Source organism: Aphis gossypii, chromosome 1 (genome assembly GCF_020184175.1).
Source record: "Aphis gossypii isolate Hap1 chromosome 1, ASM2018417v2, whole genome shotgun sequence".
Lineage (NCBI taxonomy): Eukaryota > Metazoa > Arthropoda > Insecta > Hemiptera > Aphididae > Aphis > Aphis gossypii.
Genome location: NC_065530.1, coordinates 75,221,723 through 75,243,340, shown reverse-complemented (window position 1 = coordinate 75,243,340; position 21,618 = coordinate 75,221,723). Strand labels below are relative to the sequence as shown.

Here is a 21,618-nt window from a genome sequence, read left to right as displayed (position 1 = left end):
TACCCATAAAAATATTATACATATTTAATGGTTATAAACAGTTCAAAATAAACTGTTATACTTATCAAATAAAGTTGCAATCATGTTGTTGATGATTCATATACATATTTTATGCGCTATTATAAGATCAAATTTTTTTATTTTATTTTTTATTTTTCTGTATATTATTTTCTAAATTACACATATTTTTGTATTAAATTAAATATTAAACATATATTACTTTAAAGTTATAAACAAGTGAATAAATATAATATACTTTTTTTACTTTTTAAAATTAACTTTTGATACCAATGTATGTATACATATTTTTATGTTCTTACAAATACTTAAAGGAAAAAAAAATTATCATAAATATTCTAGTTATTGAAGTGAACCTGAATACTGATGACAAGAAGTTCTTAACATATTACATAAATCAATGATACTCTTGAACCGAGTCTTATAGAAGTTAATAAACTCTAAATCATATATAAACATGGTATATTCGTGAAGTTATTTTAAATTACACTATAATATTATGTACTTATTTACATTAATGATTAGTTTATGTGTAATATAGCTACATGAAATACGTATTTATAATAAATACAGATGATTATATACAAATAAATCAATTCTCTGATATGAACTTATAAAAAATGTATTTAGCTTATTAAATAAACAAAGTATTATTTAGATTAACGTTTTCAGTTTTAAAATTAAACTAAATATATTTTTTAAAAATGCAAAAAAAAACTGTATAATTTTCAATTAGGAATATAGATATTAAATATGTATTTAATCACTATATATCATATTTTGAACTTCAATATAATTTTTAAATATAATTATACGTATATATTGTAAAATATATATTTGCATAACTTATAATACACCTAAACTAGATTATTATCATAAGGAAAAATTTGTTTTTGTTTTTATCATCCAAGAATATAATTTTGTTTTCATCTTTATTGATAGTTAGGTAGTAATTTGCGTATTTGTATAATATATTTTTAAATAATTCTTATAATTATTATTTTTTTTTTAAATAAAATTATTTTAACCTTATCGGTTATCTTATTGCAATTTGTCATTAGGTAGCCATAAATATGCATAATATGTACGTATTATGTACCTATAATACCAAACATATATTTTGTATTAATATGGAAGCACCTACCTAAATTAATGAGTTTATAAAATTATCTTTTTTCAGTACTTAAGTGAACACTTAGTCATCAGATAACATTTATTATTCTACTATTTTCTGTGTAAATATCTTTGAGATTTTTTTATTTTATTGAACATAATTTTATAGCGCGTATTTATATATTTTTAAATTTACTTGACATCTTATACCTTTACTAACTATTATCAGAATACCATTATTATTGAAATAAACTACCAATACGGTTATAGAACTTAAATGTATACATTATGATTTGTAATTTTATTTATCAAGCAAATGTTAGCACTTTTTACGCACGAAATCACTAATCAAGTTGACCTTGTTATTTATACACATTATTTTTAGCTTCTGTTAAATGTATATATTTGGCGCAGTATGAATAGTCAAAGCAATTAATTCGTGTGACAAAAAGTTTAATAATTTTACAGGGATTTTTTGGGAGTTAATTTTTTTTAAATCATTATTTATACCGATGCATCTTTTAGGTAAATTATTAGATATTAGGATAATATATTTTTAAATGTATTTATTCGTACATTTTTATTTCTCTTATCATATATTAATACAATTTAAGGTTATGATTATATTTATAAATGTCTTGCTGTAATCACGATGTATATTTTTTTTATTTAGTTATTTTTATGATCATAATTTGTTCAATTTTTCTATTATTTTCATTTATCCTTGAAAAATATAGATATAATCTGATTTATTTTAATTGATAATTGAAAATGAGTTTGCATTATTCCTCTATTTTTAATAATTTCAAGTATTAGAAAAACTAAATTCCAACAAGCTATAATATTATATAATAATATTCTAACATATGAGATAATATGTGAATAAAATAAAATTGTTTGTATTATTATAAATGCGTTATAGTATTATGTAGTAGGTATATAAAAGCGGACAGTATACAGAAACTTGATAATGAGCACTAGTCTCGCTTCTAAAAACAATATATTTATACGTATAATATTTTAAATGTTTTAACATATTATTATTATATTAAAGACTATCACTTTTTAACCAACTTTACATTATAATAAAAGTTGTTTTTTTGAAAAAGATAAATTATGAAAATATTATTATTGCTCTAAAAGTATATTCAAAAGTTAAATACTTTCCAAAGTATATTTCAATCATTATTTAATTATAGCATAGTTATGTACGTTTGTTTTTGTTAAGATACTTACACATTATTGTTGAATATTTATGTATATTCAATGCATGAATACAAATGAGTCACTTACTATTTTATATTGCATTGACATTACCTAACCTTAGGTATAGTTTAATATTGTTAATATTAGACAATGACCACTGGCCTCCGTTTTTTATGAACGAGTGTCATAACTCTAAACTCAAATTGAATATCTAAACTAAATATAAATAAATACTGTGTTAATTATGACTAAGAAAATAGACGATAATTTATACATCGATGGTGTGGGTTTTAGTATTCACCAATAGTTTACTTACAGATACAAATGCACATGCACAATTAATATATTGTCAACTAACTTACCACTTATACGTATAGTATATTATTTTTTAATATGCATTCAATTGTATGAGATAAAAAAAAAATGGTTTGAATAAATAACAGATACAGAGATTGTGTAAACTATTATATGTGTAATAAATATTATTTTTATTTTTAAATTATATAATCATGTATTATGTAGTTATAAATGTTACAACTGATAAGATATTATAATAATAAAAATATACTTAATCGTACTTATCGTATGTGCATATCTTCAATAGATCAAAATATATTGGATTTTTTTTTAATTACAGTGTTAACTAAGGAAACATTTATAACCTTAATGATAATTTTCAACATTAAAATAATTTACACTTGAACATGTTATCTATTTGATCCTAAATTTTATCCCTAAATGTGAATTCTATATCACTTATCTACCTTATAAATTGCATAATTTAAATGAAATATTTTAAACATCAATAGGTAAGAAATAAATATTTAAAAAAAAATCAATGTTTGATTAGATATCATATAATACATATTTGTACCTATTCAAATATATTGATTATCTAGCTAAAAAAAAATACTGGAAAACGGTAATACATTTACATAAATCAAGTTTTTTAGTTTTATCTAGTATTTTTTTTTTATCATTAAAAAAAGGAATAACTATTAACTTTAACTTCTAAACAAAAATTAAAATTAGGATATGAATACGTTTTAAAAGTATCACTTAAAATCTTTTAAACATATTTTCTTTTTCATTGATAATAATTTTTATATCGGTACACATAACTTGTAAATATAATACATACCGGATTCCACATACATTTTTCTTATACTTGGCAATATTTAAAAATATTGCATATAAATTGAAAATTTAAACAAAAACAACGTCTTTTTACATTAGAATTAAAGTTATTTTCTTGTAACTTAAATAATATTAAAACTTTTCATAACCACGTGTATTGTTATTTTTATGAATAATAATATTTATACTCCTATAATTCAATACTATAGATAAACCGCAAACATATTTAGAACATTTAAAATATCTAAACTAGCATTGGTTTATAAGTAATTCATATTAATTATATAGATAATATGAAAAACGACGGATTAAAAAAAAAAAATAGTTTAACACACCATATTATCAATAAGAAAATCAAAAAAACTACTCATAGCAATATAATAAATATACATTTTAAAATAGTTTTCGAAATATTCAACACACAACAATAATAATATAATATACATATTGTATCAAAATTATTTTTCGTATAAAATTACTTATCATTGAATTGAAATTAAACACACGTAATGCAGATTACAGTGATCTTCTCAACTTCGAGCTACTCTTAAACTTTATTAGTAAAATGAGTTCCAAATTTTTTAAATTTAAATTATGTTGTCTGTGTTTTGCATACACCATGCGCCGTAATTAATTATTACTTAGTATTTCTCTAGACTATTTTTCTTATGCTTTATATTTTATAATACCGTAAACAATTAAATATTTAGAATTAAGGCATATCGTTTTTCCTATAAAATACATTCGTATTTAAACAAAAAATGTTAATTGTTTGGTATTTTATCTAATATTGTTAAAAATATTGATGTTTGAATTAGTATTATTTACGATTTAAGTTATAATACTGGATACTAAACGCTTTATATTATATTGTAAAAGGCTTTCAAATTGATTTACCAAGAGACTTTGTAAATAAGATGTAAAAAAATAAATTCTAGTACACATATTATGTCAACATTTAGGACTAATTTTATAAAATATTTAATATATTATATAGGTTTACGGTCCATTATGATATTACCGTTTTGAGAGCTCCATGTTATTTTTTTCTAGTCGTTTTATGTGTCATTTTACCAAGAGCCGATAGATAACAAGTATATAATAAATCGTTGTATTATTTTTCAAGCTAACGAATTTTTGGGTGCTATATATTTTTATGTTTAATTTACACTATTGACGAGTGAGAATAATATTTTTTTGATTTAAATTCATGAGAATTACATACATGATTGATTATTTATAGAGCTATTTATGAATAATTATTATGAATTATAACTATTAATGTTTATAGCTATGTTTAACAATAATTTTGGAACATGACATGGTATATGACAAACTTTAAGATAGTTTACATCTATACAGACATAATAATAATAATAAATTATATTATATAGATATAGCAATCTAAATATAGTAATCTTATAGAAATATATGACATATCATAATAATAAACAAAAAGTATCATCTAATTCTATATACATAGTTTCTACTAGTTTATTTCATAGAACAATTTGTAGTTATGTATGTAGTATGTTAACTGAAAGGGGTTCAGTTCTGTTTTAATTTATCATGAAAAAAAATGAGAACACTGCAGAGAAAATTTTGAAAAAATATTATTTAGAAAAATATACCAATTATATTAGCGGTATCCAACTAAATAAAAAACTATTTTAAAAATATAGAATACATATAAAAAAAAATTAAATAAATATTATTCCTTAAATCTTTATTATATTTACCTTTATTATTATTATATGACTCATAATCCCTTTTTGCTTTAATTATTGCTGAAGTTTATTTTTTCTTCTTCTTTTAGTTTTATCTTCAGTGTAGGTCTGGTAAATGTATAAATGAAATGTTATGACGTTGAGAGATATTGGATTAGGTTTGATGACATAATGGTTTTTTAATATGAATAAAAAATTTACCATTTTATTGATTTATATGTTAGATTACTAATATTATTGATATATATGTAGTGCATTACAAAAAGTAATTTATATTATGTTCAGTGTGGATGTATTATTTAAGGCTATGATTGGGTTCACTAAAGCATTAAAATCACTATGGTTTTGATCTTTTGATCTTTCTATTTTAAGGAAAAAAATAATAAATATCCCCGAGTGCCAATTTTATTCCAATATTATGGATTTTATACCATAATTTTTATACATACATTAACTATCATTTGCATTATTATGTTTTATATTAAATATATTATATTATATATTTCACAGGAATAGGATTGTGAATATACGTAGAAAAAATAAAAGATGTATTCAAATTTAGTTTATGTATGTTAACATACTATATCAAGTGAAGACCAAATTTGAATCTTATATACCAATAATAATAGTTTTCATAATATTACAATTATAATATACAATTTTATATTAAATGTATTACAAAATACAAAACTTTTAAAGAAGATATTGAATACGAAATATAATATGAAATCGCTTAGATGTATTTTATAGTTTAATGTACTGTGTAGTGTGTATGTTGTTATAGTACTATTAATATCTTAAAATGTTGTTATTTATAATTTTTGTTTGTAATATAAATTGTTTCAATGTTAAAAAATAATTTTATTTAAAAAACACAAATGCATTTTATTCGTTTTTATTTTTGAAAATCAAATAATGTGATATTTAATATTACGAAAATTTCGTAAATACAATATTGTAGGAACGGTTTATGCAATTAATGAATTTCTTATAAGTTAAATGTACGAAAAAATATATTATTATATAGGATCTATCTCAACGAGTTTACAGTTGCTTTACTGTGCAGTTTCTCGTAATGATTACTGACCTCTTTTTTTCATTACTGTAATCAAAAAGTTTGAAAATCATGGGATAATAGATCCGGGGGTTTCAAAGGTTAGAATTTACTAAAAGAACCGAATTTAACAGAATTAAAAAAAAACCTATTATTGTTATAACTTTGAAATGGAAACTATCCAGTGTATAGTATATTGTAAATTGTTGGCTTAGATTGGACACGTGTAATACAATTTTCCACATATTGCAAGTTTAGGTAGTTTATTAGAGTGTTATTGATGTTGAATATTTCTTGAGTTTCTTTTCTGATGGGAATATATATACTTATTAACTTGTATATACAATTTGAGATCCTTGTATAGGTACTGTTGATCGGTTTCATAATGAAATTACTCTAGCCATTATAGATAACTATGTTTTTAACATTTTTTTTTTTTTTTTTTTGTTATTATAAATATATTATGTATTATGCGATCTACGTATTTACTCAATAAATATAAGAAATTTATAATTTTGTTGTATTTTTTTTTTTATAATTACTGTACAATTACCTATCAAAAAATAATTTGTTTACAAAATATGTAGCATAATTTATACCATCTGAACTTAATTTTTATTTTTATATTTAAATATTTTGACTTAAATGTTTGAACATTTATATTTAACTTTTCAAAGTATATCTTTAATGTTTGTGAATGTTGTGATAATATCTCCATATAAATTTGAAAATGCATAAAATACGTATAAAATGTACATAATATTATAATATTATGCGTTCGATAAGTATTGGTGTTTTGTTTTATTATTTTTATTATTAGATTTTGTTACAAATACTTTTGAGAGTTTGCTTAATACTCAAAAAGGTGACATATACAATATAAAAAGTATTATTTATAAAAAAGATCGTTTTATATTTTATCAATGTACATTCTTAAAGTGTAAGAAAAAATATATCAATATATAATAACTGAATTATTTTTTTAAAAATGTCATCACCATAGACTTAACCGATCTTCGTGAAAGGATTTTAAAGCGCGATGATTTATTATTGCTTTCAAATTTAATAATAAAACATACTAAACGTATACCTACGAACTTTTCTGTACTATCCGCTATGCAGCAAACGTACGCACTGCAGTGGTTCAGTTTTTCTGAATAGTTCATAATATAAATAAATACATACTATAATTATTACTTAAGTACAATTAATATTTGGATATTTTTTTACTTCTTACAAAAAATACATAGTTGATGATGTGATTGTAAAACTATATTAAACTTACTATTCTTTTCTCATTTTTTATTTTTTTTATTTTTTAAATGTAATTGAAATTATCGAAGTAATAAAAATTTAACATTCTTCATCTAACTACAATAATTACTATAAGTAGTTTTAAATAATTCATTAACTAGATAAATTTAATTATGTATTGTATGTTTAAATGTAATTAACAAATTGTATTTAAAATGTTATATCTCAAAATTATTATTAATATAGGCATATTATCTATTGTAATAGAATTTATTGCTGAGAATATATTTATCGTCATATAAGGATAAAAATAATTGGGATTACTGACTAAAAAATTATTTTTTTTTTTTAGTAAATACAACTTTATTTTTTACGCATCGTCAACCATCAATACAAATTAGGTATTTATAATATAATATTTTGATTTATTATCATTATATTATGATGAACAAAATGTATACTATATTTTTATATTAGGTATTCTAAACGATGTGATAAAAATTAAAAATGTTAATGAGTTAAACAATTTTATCAAATGTTGCAATCCTGATAAATATAATATTTTTTAGCTTAATAATTATGTTTATGATTACTCAAATATGGGTTAAATTTTAAAGTTATTCGTTTAAAACATAAATTTTATGTATATGTGTGTGTGTGTGTGTGTGTATAAAAACAATATTTCAATATAACAATTTTATTATTTTATAGTACAACATGTATTGTGTAGTATAAATTCTCAGTAAAATATGCTGTTTAATATTGTATTATTGTATATTTGTGTATGTTTGATAAGCTGGAAACCTTTTAAAATATAACTGTTTTATTATAAAAATTGTCACATTTTTCATTGCTACTGAACGAATACAGTTATAAAGTTTCAGCTAAAATTAAATTTCAATAACGGTTTTTGAACTAAGACTTATTTGGACCTTCTATTTCTACTCCCTATGAAGTTTACCAAAGCTTGATCTTTTATTCCGCATGCATTCCCTCTTCTGATTTTTTATTTTTTTCGATTCCGATCAATAATTCAATAAGTAACCCTTTTTGCCTTTGAACAATTAAAAAAGCCTCTGTATTCCTTAATAAAAATAAAATACGTAAAGCGTCTGTGTGTACATTATTGAATAAATTGTCTAGCTTTAAAACAAACTGCATATTTTTATCCACCTATATTTTATTTTTAAATGTTCTAACTTTAGAAAGTTTTTCCATTCCTGGTATGAATTTCCCAATATTTTACACATTTTTATTTAGTTTTCACAGGTATATGTGTTTTTGAAAAATATCAACTTTTCTCGAATCAATAAAGTAGTATTTATTTAGCTTAATTTCCGATATATTATTAAAAAAATTTAAATTATTACAAATTAATTATTTTTGGAATATTTTAAATTTAAAAACCCTAAAAAGTTTAATATTTGAAATGCAATAGGCTATTATTATGTTCAAGTATATTTTGAAAAATAACCATTACGAATATTTTTCTATTATTAAAACTATCATATTTTATGACTCAGATTAATGTTTATCAATTTGTCTGAGTTTTTTTGATATTTTTTTTTTAGCAATGGAACCGATTTAAGATAGGTAACTTGAACATTTTGCGATTTTTTTCCCTTTATCTATGCCAAAGGATCACCTTTGTATACATTATTTTAGGGATGGTGAACTTATGACGAGCGTGTCGCAGAATAATACGTGCACGTTTTTTACAGTGTCACGTGCAATTGTCCAAAAAAAGATCATTCGTAAAGATTTTTGAGGTTTGACAAAAGTCATGAATTAGTTGGCATGTAGAGAAAATAAAATGTTATAATTTTTTTTTTTTATTTGACAAGCAGTTATAGAAAAGTTCACAGTTTATAAGTTATGCAACATGCATATTGCATACATACAGTTTGTAATATTAATTAATTAAAATACAATATTAAAAGTTTCAACAATATGTATAGATTATTCTAATTTATCTGTGGTATCATGTGTTATTTATAAATCATGAGCAATACAAAATAAAGTGGTTTTATTTATTTATATAGTATAATAGGTATATGCATACTTTAAATCATTATTTATTATATAATATATATTATATATTTTTTAATTTATATTTCAGATACTCAGTCAATTAAGAAATACAGGTAATACTTTGTTTTATATTATGCATGTTTTATTGGATATCGATTAGTAGCAAAGTATCAATAAAATAAAAAAAAAATGAGTAAACAAACAAATAATAAATGATAAATGTTTGTATAAAAATCAAAATATTGAAAAAATTTGCGAAGAAAAATTAAAAGTTAGGTTTAATATTTTTATGAAAGTTTGATAATAAAAAATCGGTTATAAACAAATAATATATAATTGATGGAAGAATAGCTTATATTATAACTATCAATATTAAATATAATTAACGAATTAATTTAACACGTTTCCTTTGTACAGGATTTCACTAAACATGCAATTCTCAACCTTCTATTATAGAAACACTTTGAGGTGCGCTCACAAAGGTATAACATTTCTTTGAGAACTGCTATACTTAAAACGAAAAGATAATACATTTTTCTTGGGTATATTATGAATATAATTAAGTACTTAAGTGTATTATTATTCCTCCTAAGCTTTTGCAGAACAGTAATTTTCTTAATTTATACCAGATTATATAACTGTAACTACTTTAATTAAGTTATTAGATATATTAAACATTCGTAACAAAATGTTTTTCCAATGCGTAGTTTGAAGTTAAATAAGAAAGATATTGAATATAGAGTATACGATATGAGCTACACAAAAATACTACAGATATGCTCATTTATAAATTAAAAATAACATTAAATATAATATTATATAGTTCGATAATTTGAAAATTTAAAAATATTATTAATAAATAGATTTACGTTTTTTTTTTTTTTTTTAATTTGATTTACTTTAATACCATAATAATTTGAATAAGTTTTTCATCGGATTTTTTGTATTATGGTTCGTTTCTATTATTCTATTTTTTTTTCTGTTAATTTTATCGACTACCTCTCATTTGGTTGTATAAATTATTATTTTTATGATTCATACCAAAGAAAAATATGTTCATTAAGTTATTACACAATAAATAAGTAAATACATATTATATATGTTTTAACTACAATCATTATTATATTATAATTTATCATATTAAATGTATTTTTAAATAATCGATATAATGTATAATTATTTTTTAAAAACGTTCGATATACGTTTACAATGTGAATAGTAGTACAGAAGTAGTAAGTAAGTAGTATAGAAATATTAATTGAAATTATTAGATTGTTTAATATTATTTATTTGTCGTATTTATTTTTTTAATTTTTTAAATTTAATAATGTCTATACGTAATCAATTTCATTCGATTGTCATAGTGGGAATTGTTTTGAATTTTATATTCCCTTGACAGCTCATTTTGGTAGAAGGATTTGGTGTGGTAGGAGGGGTATTTAACATTCTTGGCAGTCATGTACGAATACAACGGTACGCCAGGGACACGTTACCGCGTGTGGTATACCAACGAGTCTCTTTCTATCATTGTAAACTTTCTCTGCCACCACCATGCATCGTTTTGTAACGCACAATTCATCTTTATTACCTCCTCTCTATGTTCATCCATCGTAGGGTTTAAACAGAATAAGCCAGGTAGTGCCACCCCTATCACAAATGCTATTAAAAGGGCCACGTACTCGGCAACCGCTCCTCACCTATACTTTTTTGATGGTAATGTACCTTCCTTTTATACCTTTATCTATCCATAATGACGAAAGGTACCAAAACAACAAATTATTGTAATGTATTTTTATAAAATATATACAATAAGTGTAATTTTATTTAAATGTCTAACAAAATAATTTAGTAAATCAAAAAATGATAATATTTCTTAAGAAAATAATTCAAAATAATCGTTTATGTGTCTCATTCATCAAATACTATGTGTTACTTTTATAATATTCTCATAATCTCATTCATAATGATAATTTATATTTAAATAATAATATTTTAACCATTTTGATAAAAAACAACGCATTAGGTATTATGTATATTCTTAACGAGGTTATGCTATGTGTTTTTATTACTTGGTTAAAATAAAATGTTGACGTACAAATATAGAGATTTACTTGTGTATGATTAAGTAGTTGACATAAATCATTTTTGATCCACCTACCTTAATTTCATTATTTTTGAACTTTTTAATATAATTCACTATTACAGCTTGAAATATAAAATAAAACTATACTATGAACAAAATACAAATATGTGTATATATTCTGCAATTTAAAATAAAGTGTTTCTCAACTTCACGTTTGAAATTATTAAAGATTTTTGTTATTTGAAAACCTCGAATTGTATATGGAATTGAAAATGAAGATTTCATTACTAACTATTTTTAGTGTGAACTCATTTCGTAGTTTTGCTGATTCACTTTAGTTTTATACTCTATATATTTGAATATAAATGTGCTTATTTAAATGAAACCTTTGTCAAGTGATTTCAACAATATAATATGTAAACGAATACTGTTTTTTGAACGTTGTTAAGTTGAAAAACAAAATACACAAATACATCTTTCAACTTAAGTTAGATTTTTGTAACCAAAAATATTTAATCACAGTCTTCAAGGGAAAGTATGTAGATTTACGTAAACAAAGGCAAGGGAAAATTGAGTCACTTGATACAAAAAGGTAAAACATGGAAATAGTCATGGTTATTTAGGGATACTATGATTCGAGTTATAAAAATATTTGCAATATATGTGACATCATCTAAAATACATATAGAAAAAATATAGGATGATTAGAGAACATTATGGACTTTTTTAGCCAATTAAAACAAAAATGAAACAAACCAGCACATTTATATGTACGAAAATATTTGAATAATTTTACATTAATACATTTCTTTTTTTTTATAAACTTCTTACTTAACCCCATAAATTATATATTACGTTTTTTAGTTGTGAAAGTTATATACTCTACTAGTGGTATTATACTGTTTAGATATTGCTTATCATAAGTATTCATCTAAGAAATGAAAAATGCACATGCGGTTCTATTTCATAAAGAATTTAATGTGAAATAATAAGTCATAAATGAAATAAATAAAACTTAATTTCGAAAACAAGATGTATAGAACGTCATATTTTATGGATTTATTTGCAGACCATAATAATAGTGAACTTAAACGGACTGTCACCATTCCACAGTGAAGCATCTTTAATCTTTATTGTAATAACCTAGTGTTGAATTATGCCTTAGTGGTCTCAAACATATTAATGCCGTTAAACATATTTCACCCGTACACAACCCAAATAAATACTCAATTATTAAAATGATGATGCTTTATTCAATAAAAATTTGCATATATTTACAGCTAAGTATACCTCTAAAATAGTATGAGGTTCATTATTATTATATAAGTATATATAATTTTTAAGTCCAAACAGATCTTCATAGAACTTCATTTACATTATTCGAAGTATAATATTTTAATTAATATATTATTAAAACGTATCAACAGATACAAGGGGATGTAGGTATATATATATTCGTTATATTATATTTACACATTATAACATGTTTAGCAATAACTATACAATACTCAACAATGAACAGTTTTGTTAAATTGTTAATATAAAATGTTTTTTACTAAAACTGATAAAACAAAATTTTTGAAATTCTTTTTTTTTTTTTTTAAACTGACGAGAAAAAAGTTGAATACGATGTTTACATTAATATAAACCAAAATTAAATGGGTTCACAAATTTGATTTTCTCCTTGACACATATTTTTTATTTTTACATTGATAGCTAAGAAATATAATATGGCTATGCTATTTTTATAATATGATGGAAACTTAACAGTTCGTGATAATATGTTTGGAAAAACCATTCGACTTAAAACTTGCTCGCCATAAAGCCATTTGTGTGCATAGAACTTCATCGAAAACTTTGTCCAACTACTTTTTTTTCAACGCCGACTCGTTAAAATATACTGGTCTTACTATAATATACTGAGTGAGCCAATTGATATAGTTTGAACGTTATTATATATCATACGAAACTTCCAATTGTGAAATTCGATATTTGTCCAAAAGAAAGCCAGAGTTTAGTGATTGAACAATAAGAGTCAACGATGCGACGACGAATTGTCTGATGCATGTACCCCGAGAATTGTAATTGTAGTGTGTGATTCTATTTTACGTTGTTTGGCGGCAATACACTTTCGAGCACCGTTTTTCTTCGTAATATAACGAGACACTTAATCGGAAGTACTACTCACTCCATTCGGACAATGGATGGCGATGAGCCACAGTTATATACAGAACAATTCTAGTTGGTTCTAATGTGAACTTGAGCTGAAAATTGATTGTACAAATACTTCTAAAATGGATATGTGTTTAACTTTCGAAAATCAAAAATAATGGCTTGAGGGCGTTCACGGGAATGAAAAATAATAAATATACAAGTGCATAAAAAAAAATGTGGGTGTTTTTCATGAATTGAATTACTAAACACTTGCTTAAATCGATAAAAAAAAATCTCATAATATTTTTCAGTACAAACAGGTTTATACTCTCGGGTTATTGGAAAACACAATGAAAAATATTGAAAACAATTATTAGAAATTGTTATTTTATGAATAATATAATAAGATATTATTATATATTTTTATATCACTAAAATACGTTATACAATAAGTAAATACGGCGACAAACTAATAAGTAGCACATTTTTTTCCATTACCAAATAGAATTTTACTTCATCTATACTTAGATGTAAAACTTAATTAATTCGTACTCAGGAATCAATGTAATATAAACAGAAAGATATAATATTTATTATTATATGAATGTATACATAAAAAAACGGAACCTTCTTATACATTTCAAATAAGATTATTATGATTATTATTTATTTATTTTTTTTTTTCGTATATTTTTAAATTCGTGTTTCGAATAATATTATAGTTAAATTAATACATTCAAATACTTTTTTTATACTAAGATATTTTAAAATATTTTATCTTATATCTCAAGCATAAAAGAATAGATTAAATATGTCATTTCACCGACACAATGTATTCTAAATATTTGTGACAACTAACTATTAAAAAAATGTTTTACATTTTTTTTTTAATAACAAGAAATTTGTTATACGAGCGAAAAACAAAAACAGTATTTTATAAATAATAAGTAATTAACATAAACCTTAAGATTATAATCATAAATATATTTTGCACATTTATTAATAGTAAAATAAAAAAAAATTATATAACTAACTTATCGCATGAACTTTGTAAATAAAATTATACATTAATAATCTTGTAGGTTATTCAAATAATAAATGCTAGTTATTTTTTATGGTTGGTCTAAACCAGTTAAAAAACTATTACCTAATCTGAGTAATAATTAACAAAAATACAGTAGAATAAAATATAAAATCTACAAAAGTATATTAACCAAATAGAATTTTTAGTGCAGGGATATAATGTTTAAATAAGCGATTAAGTAGTGTAAGGGTATTCTTATTTCCAATGCAATTTATTATCTAACTATAATATAAATTAATATAAGTATTCTGTCCATCAAAAATAGGTTAAAAATAATTATAAATTAAAAATTTACTTAACACCAAACAATCAAACTGTTTTTAAAAATTATATAACTCAGTCTACATTGTTACTACCACTCCTAACTTCCAAGTTCTTAGCCAAAAAATATCCATTCCTAGGTATTTATGTTAAAAATATAATATATATGTAAATTATTAAAATACAATATACTATTCAAGCTTATTGTTTCAAAATCAGAAGTAAAATAAATTTTACATCTAATGGCTATTAGTCACATAATTTAACGAAAAAATGAGTTTTAGTTAATTGAGATCGATTATATTAAATAATATATCGTTTTCATTGATTAATGTGTATTTGAATAATTCTTAAGGAATTAAGTATTTTACTCTTCCTTAGAATATGGGTATAATAATATTCAGTTTATTAAATTAAAGTTCATTATTATCCGGCAACAGATTATCAATCAACATATTTATAATTTTTTTTTTTTTTTGAACAAAGAAAAGTTATCATTATCTAGTAAAACTAAGAATAATGATTACAAATTTAAAAATAATATTATAATCACTTATGATAAGAACATAATATCCTTTACTGTAAACTAGTACATGAAAAGTTGTATACCTACCCGTAAATTGAATATATTTTCCAAATTAAATTACAATTTACTTATAAAAAATTTACTTTTATTTTACAATGTTGTGTGATTTGACTTATGTCAGAACCAATGTGAATATTGAATTCGTAATGTGTAAAATGTATAACTAAAATAATTTAAAATTTATAAATATAAAAATACTTTTAAGTTTTTGTCGGTTTTAAATTGTTTTAATTAGGTATATTACGGTGTTATAAACGCATTTGTAATTAAAACATCATAATACGGTTATGATGACAGTTATATTTAATGCATTATAATCTTTGATAATCATGTTTGCTTTGAGGACTATAAGAACAAAACAAAAATTGAAGTAAGGTATAAGTATGAGAATTGTAAAAGAGTGCGAGAGACAGACAATGAAAAAGCTGCTTGGTGGAAGCTAGCTGTGTGTTGCAATGATGTGCCGTAAAAGCATATAAAATACGAGTAAGAAGACGATAAGTAGTTTATTTATATTATATATATATATATTTATATATATATGTGTGTATTTACTTTATGTATTGTTGATTTCTATTTTATTTTAAAATATATTTTTATTAGGTAATAAGTATTTTTTTTATTTTTAACTGTTTATCGCAGTTGTAAAGAATACTCTTTGTTATACAATTTTAGAATATAAATTCAAAAATAATTTATGGTTTATTTTTATTAATGTTTCTGTATGTAATAAAATACCAATAACTAACCATCCATTGTGACTTTCGTTTTATTGTTAACCAATGTGAGTTTGTTTAATATAAATATTTACAATTATTATTTATTAATAATTATTATGACTCAAAATATATCTTTAATTAATTATTTTGGAGTTGTAATTTATTAAAAATATTTTTTACAGTATATTGTTTCATAAACACCTAAGATTATACTATTTAGATTCTCAACATTTTTATTAAAATACATTTTAACATATTAAAATTAATTAGACTATTCACGGTATAACGTAATATAAATAATTTAAAATTGTGTTAACATGTTATCAAACTTGTTATTTTATACGACCAACTTATTATTAGAATAGTTAAAATTATGATTAAATAGTCTTTCTTTCTTATTATTTTTTTTTTTTTTTTGTGAAAAATATTTGTAATAACTTTTCGTTAAATTTGTATGAACTTTATTATATACATTTTTAATTTTTTGTGAATTAGATACGGGTAAAGGTAGTACAATAAACTAAAAAGTAATTAACTAAATATATCTATACTGTTGGTGTCTAATGGGAATATCAGCGAAACTGTGGGTGGAATGATGAGTTACTGTCTAGGGACAGACACGGAAACTTCAAAAGCGATTATTGTCGAAACTTTACAGAAACAGTATTTATAGGAATTATTAAAGAAATAATAAAAATAAAAATCAAGAGTTACATTTTTTTTTTTTTTTAGAAAATCTTAACAATAGGGTTGTCAGATGAAGTGTACGGTTTTACTTTTATTTTTCTTTCTTTAGCTGGGCAAAGCAATATCGATTTGTCTACAGAACGTATTTGACATTTTGAACCTATGCCAACAATTTTTCAAAAACCTCGAACGTTAATTTTTATTTTTTCAAGACATATACTGTAGGTATTTTTAAAACGGAATTTACAATTTTTCTTTTCTAATTTATGTTAACAAATAATAAATAAATAAATAAAAAAATACAACAAAGAAAATATTTCTGACACGTATTTTTTAGGTTATTTATCTATAAAGAAATGAAAATATATTATCTTTTTTATACTTTAATTCATTGTTATATTTGTTTGACATTAATGTGTAAGACAAAAAAAAAAAAACAAAAATCAATAAACATTTTAGTGTTATCATTTAGTCATATAAGTGTGAGAATAAGACATTTATCTAAATAATAATTATTAGGTAGCACGAGATGACTTACTAAGAAATAGGGATTTTCCCATGAGGTCCTTGTCCATGTTTACATGCATTTTTGGCAAATAGTGCCCTTTACATACTTGGACTGTTGTATATCAGTTTGATATAGGTTGCAAGGAGTATGAATGAGTAACGAGAATGGGTTATCCACTGATGTCATCAAGGTTATACTTTTTGTTTATATAGAATTTAAAGTAGCTATAACAAAATATTGGCAAAAATTATAAGTTTATTTTCTGTAGTTTCTGTAGTTTCCGAACGATACGGTAAATTTTGTAACACGTATTTTATCATCAGATACCTAGTGTGTTATGATATATATTTGAAACTAATAACCAATAATTATTTGCTTATAAAATAATATTGAATCAAGCTTAATACAGAAAATATAAATAAAAAACACTAATAAACTTTCATATTAAATACTAATAATTATACATGAAGATGAAGATGAATTTGTCTATGATTTGCAACCGTACACAACAAATAATTCAATATTTTACTAAATGTCTTAGTTGAATTAAGTATAGATCAAATATTCTAATATATTATACTATATTAAATCTATGAGTTTAGCTACTATATGCAGTTCATTGTTACATATTATATAACTTCGAAAAAATACGATTTTTAGTTTACTTTATTTTTAATAATTATTGGTCTATTAAAAATAAAACAAGAATAGGTAATAGTTTATTAAATTTCTATCTAAAATTATATTTACAAAATACTTAAGTTATTTTAGTTAATAAAAAAAAAAAAAAACAACTGTTTGTATAATTTCAACTATTTCTTTAAGGAAAATTAATTTTCTTAAAGATTATTTTAACGGAAGTATGCAAATAAAATGTTTAATATTATGACAACAATTACAAAAATCGTTAAGTTAAAATAAAATATAACTTCCAAGTTTGATATTATAATAAAAATATCTGATTTTAGTGGAAACTTATAGGTAAGTAATAACGTCCAAAGGTGTTACACAGATAAAACAGGAAGACAGAAGTATAATATATAGTGTTAATAGCTCTAATGATATGTCAGCCTAAAGTTTTGAACTACCTAAAGATATCTGCTTTAATCTCTTAGTAAACTTCAAATCCCTCGTATCTACATTGTCTATAGAACGAACACCTTTAAAACAACACCTCCGGGTAAATTTAAATCTATTAAATTCGTTTATGACAAATATTTAACATACGTACAGTACGTGGTTACATAAATAATAGTTCAAAACTATGTAAAATGTAAATCTATCTTAAAAATCAAATTAATAAATTTGTACACGATATCTAAATTTAAGACTAATATTAGTTAACTATCGAACATGTGTTTACAAAATAGAATACTGTCGTCTGGCTTGTGGCCGATATAACATAGTTATATATGTAATACTGAGCCAAAATGACTATAACCTTACTCAATACTGTTATCATAAAACAATTATGGAGTTTGTCCAAAATTTTAATAGTTCACTATAGCCTATATCTTAGATTTTGAGTTATTGGTGGTAAATTTATAATTTTACATTATAATTTTCTTTTTCTATGAACAACTTTTCAATGCAAAGAAACGAATAGTATCACTTAACTTATCTTCAGACATCACCTTTAAATATAAAGATCATCTGAATGGTATTTTAAAATAGAATTTATATCAAATAGTTCTGATTTTTTTAATATATCTTCTATTTACAAAAAAAAAATTAAAAAAACTATGAAAAATATTTAGGAAATGGGTGGTTTTACATAAGTTCTATTCGAATAACTTTTCAGAAACGATAGTGTTATTGCTTTTCATTTTATTTACACAAAAGTTCTGCACAAGTCTATACCAACATAGCTTTACTATTCTGTCTGTATTTTTATGGTCGTCATTTAAGGGGAGTTGTAGACTTAACAAATTAATTTCATTATTCTACTTGTTTTAATAAAATGTAAATAATGTTCATAAATTATATTGTATTGGAAAAATTCAAAATATGTATTATAAATATTAAATGTTTTACTATTGCTTTATAGATTGATTTTCTGTGGATTTATTTATTTTTTTATATCTAGTACCAAATACTAATGATAATATTTTTGTGAAAACGATATATTACAACTGTTTAATATTTTTTCATAAGTATTTAATTGAATAACGATGCCTTAATAGTTTTAATGTTTTGTCCTATATTTTTGAAATATAAATCATTTCGAGCGTCAATAGTATACATAACACGCCATTAATTAAGTTCTATTATTTTTATTTCTGAATTATGTATCTCAATTTATGTGCTGAAATAATATTTTTTCCATGTTGATATTCATTATTATATACTGTAAAACAAGATTTAAGATCAAATAGGCTTTACTTTTAACTTGGCTATAATACATGACATGTATGGTATGTTGTAAATATTATGATTATTCTAATAAATTAAAAGTATAATTATTAAAAATCATATCCATAAAGAATTCATACATTTATTTATCATAACGGTAAAATTAAAATCGTACAGTTAAATTAACAAATATAATATATGAATGGACGTTGTTAAGTTGCAACTTATTACATAACTTTTATGCTATTTAATAATTTACTAAAAAAAAATTAACTCATTTAGATAGATTTTTAAAATTAAAGTTTATATTAGTTGAAATTATTTTTAAATAAAATTGATCATAATTTCATTAACTGATTTTTAATTTACTAATTTACTTAAAAACAATCTTGTCAATAATTATTATTTATTACAATTAAAAACTTCGAATCCTATAGGTAGTGAAAACAATTATTTATCTATGATCAATTTATTTAATTTGAATTTATTGTGACATAATTTCTATCTCACTGAATAGTTATCAAATTATTGTAATTGCATTGTAAAAATATATACACACACACACACACACACATATATATAGGTATATGTGTACCTATTTAATTACTGTGCACATTACAATATTAACCAACTAAAAATTACAAACTTGAATTATATAAATTACAAGTAGGTATTTTTTATGAATATCTTATTCTATCTTAAAAGAGTATAATATTAATAGAGAATACAATGTTTATATTTGTTTAAAACTCACATGAAAATAATTTTTTCAATCCTAAATTGAGTATTTATTTTTTAGTTATTATTTTTCAAAATAATTAAAAATTAATACAAGTCTAAAATTTGGATGAATCAGATTGTAAACAAATTATATTGATCTGATTTTTAAACTTAACTATTATTTACTATACATTTCGAATTTATTCCTAGAAATATCTATAGTATTAAATAAATTTATTATCCAGTAATGTAATAGCATTAATTTTCAGTAGTTGAAAAATAATACTTCTGTCATTTAAAATACGGCTGACTCTTGTGTGAATCACTCTCATTTCAAGATTTAATTTGGTCTTATGCCTCTTTTTTGCAATATTTTAGTGGCACACCTATTAATAACTGCATATTACACTAGGTCACGCGGAACAAAAAGGAATATAAAAATGCACCCTTAGAAACTATCCTTTTTTGTAGCCGTCGTGTTTGGTCATGTTCCACAGTTAATTTATCGCAACTGAAATATTTTCAATGTTAATGTGCACTAAAAATTAATCAAAAATATTTTGTTTAAATATATCACATATTATTATGGTTCAGTAAATGTAAATGTAATAGTGTTTTAAATGAACACAAGTTTTTTTTTTGTTTTTTGCTTTATTTATATTATAATTTTATGTTAATTGTTCTATACGCTTTCAATACTTTATGTAAAACGTATTTCTTATGAAATGAAATAATACTAGATTAATACCTACCTATAAATATTGTAATAAGGTAATAACAAATTACAATTCATCTGATTTGTCAGTTATTGCAATCTCAATATGCAAAATATATTTTCAAAACATATGAAAATGTATTGAGTATAATTCAATAGTTCTGGCCTTATATAAATATATAATTTAATTATTTCCTAAGAAAAATAAA

General features: G+C 22.3%; 1 protein-coding gene across 4 annotated transcripts in view; it reads left to right on the top strand.

Moving 5' to 3' along the window:
* Nucleotides 1–21,618, top strand: part of LOC114127893 (octopamine receptor beta-2R-like) — a 165,179-nt gene that overhangs the window by 3,463 nt on the left and 140,098 nt on the right. For 2 of the 4 annotated variants that reach the window (XM_050198883.1, XM_050198882.1), the window contains exon 2: nt 9,629–9,653. The exons of the other annotated variants lie outside the window; for them this stretch is intronic. The gene's annotated coding sequence lies outside the window, so the exon portion shown is untranslated. The remainder of the gene's footprint in view (nt 1–9,628; nt 9,654–21,618) is intronic. 4 annotated transcript variants of the gene reach the window in all.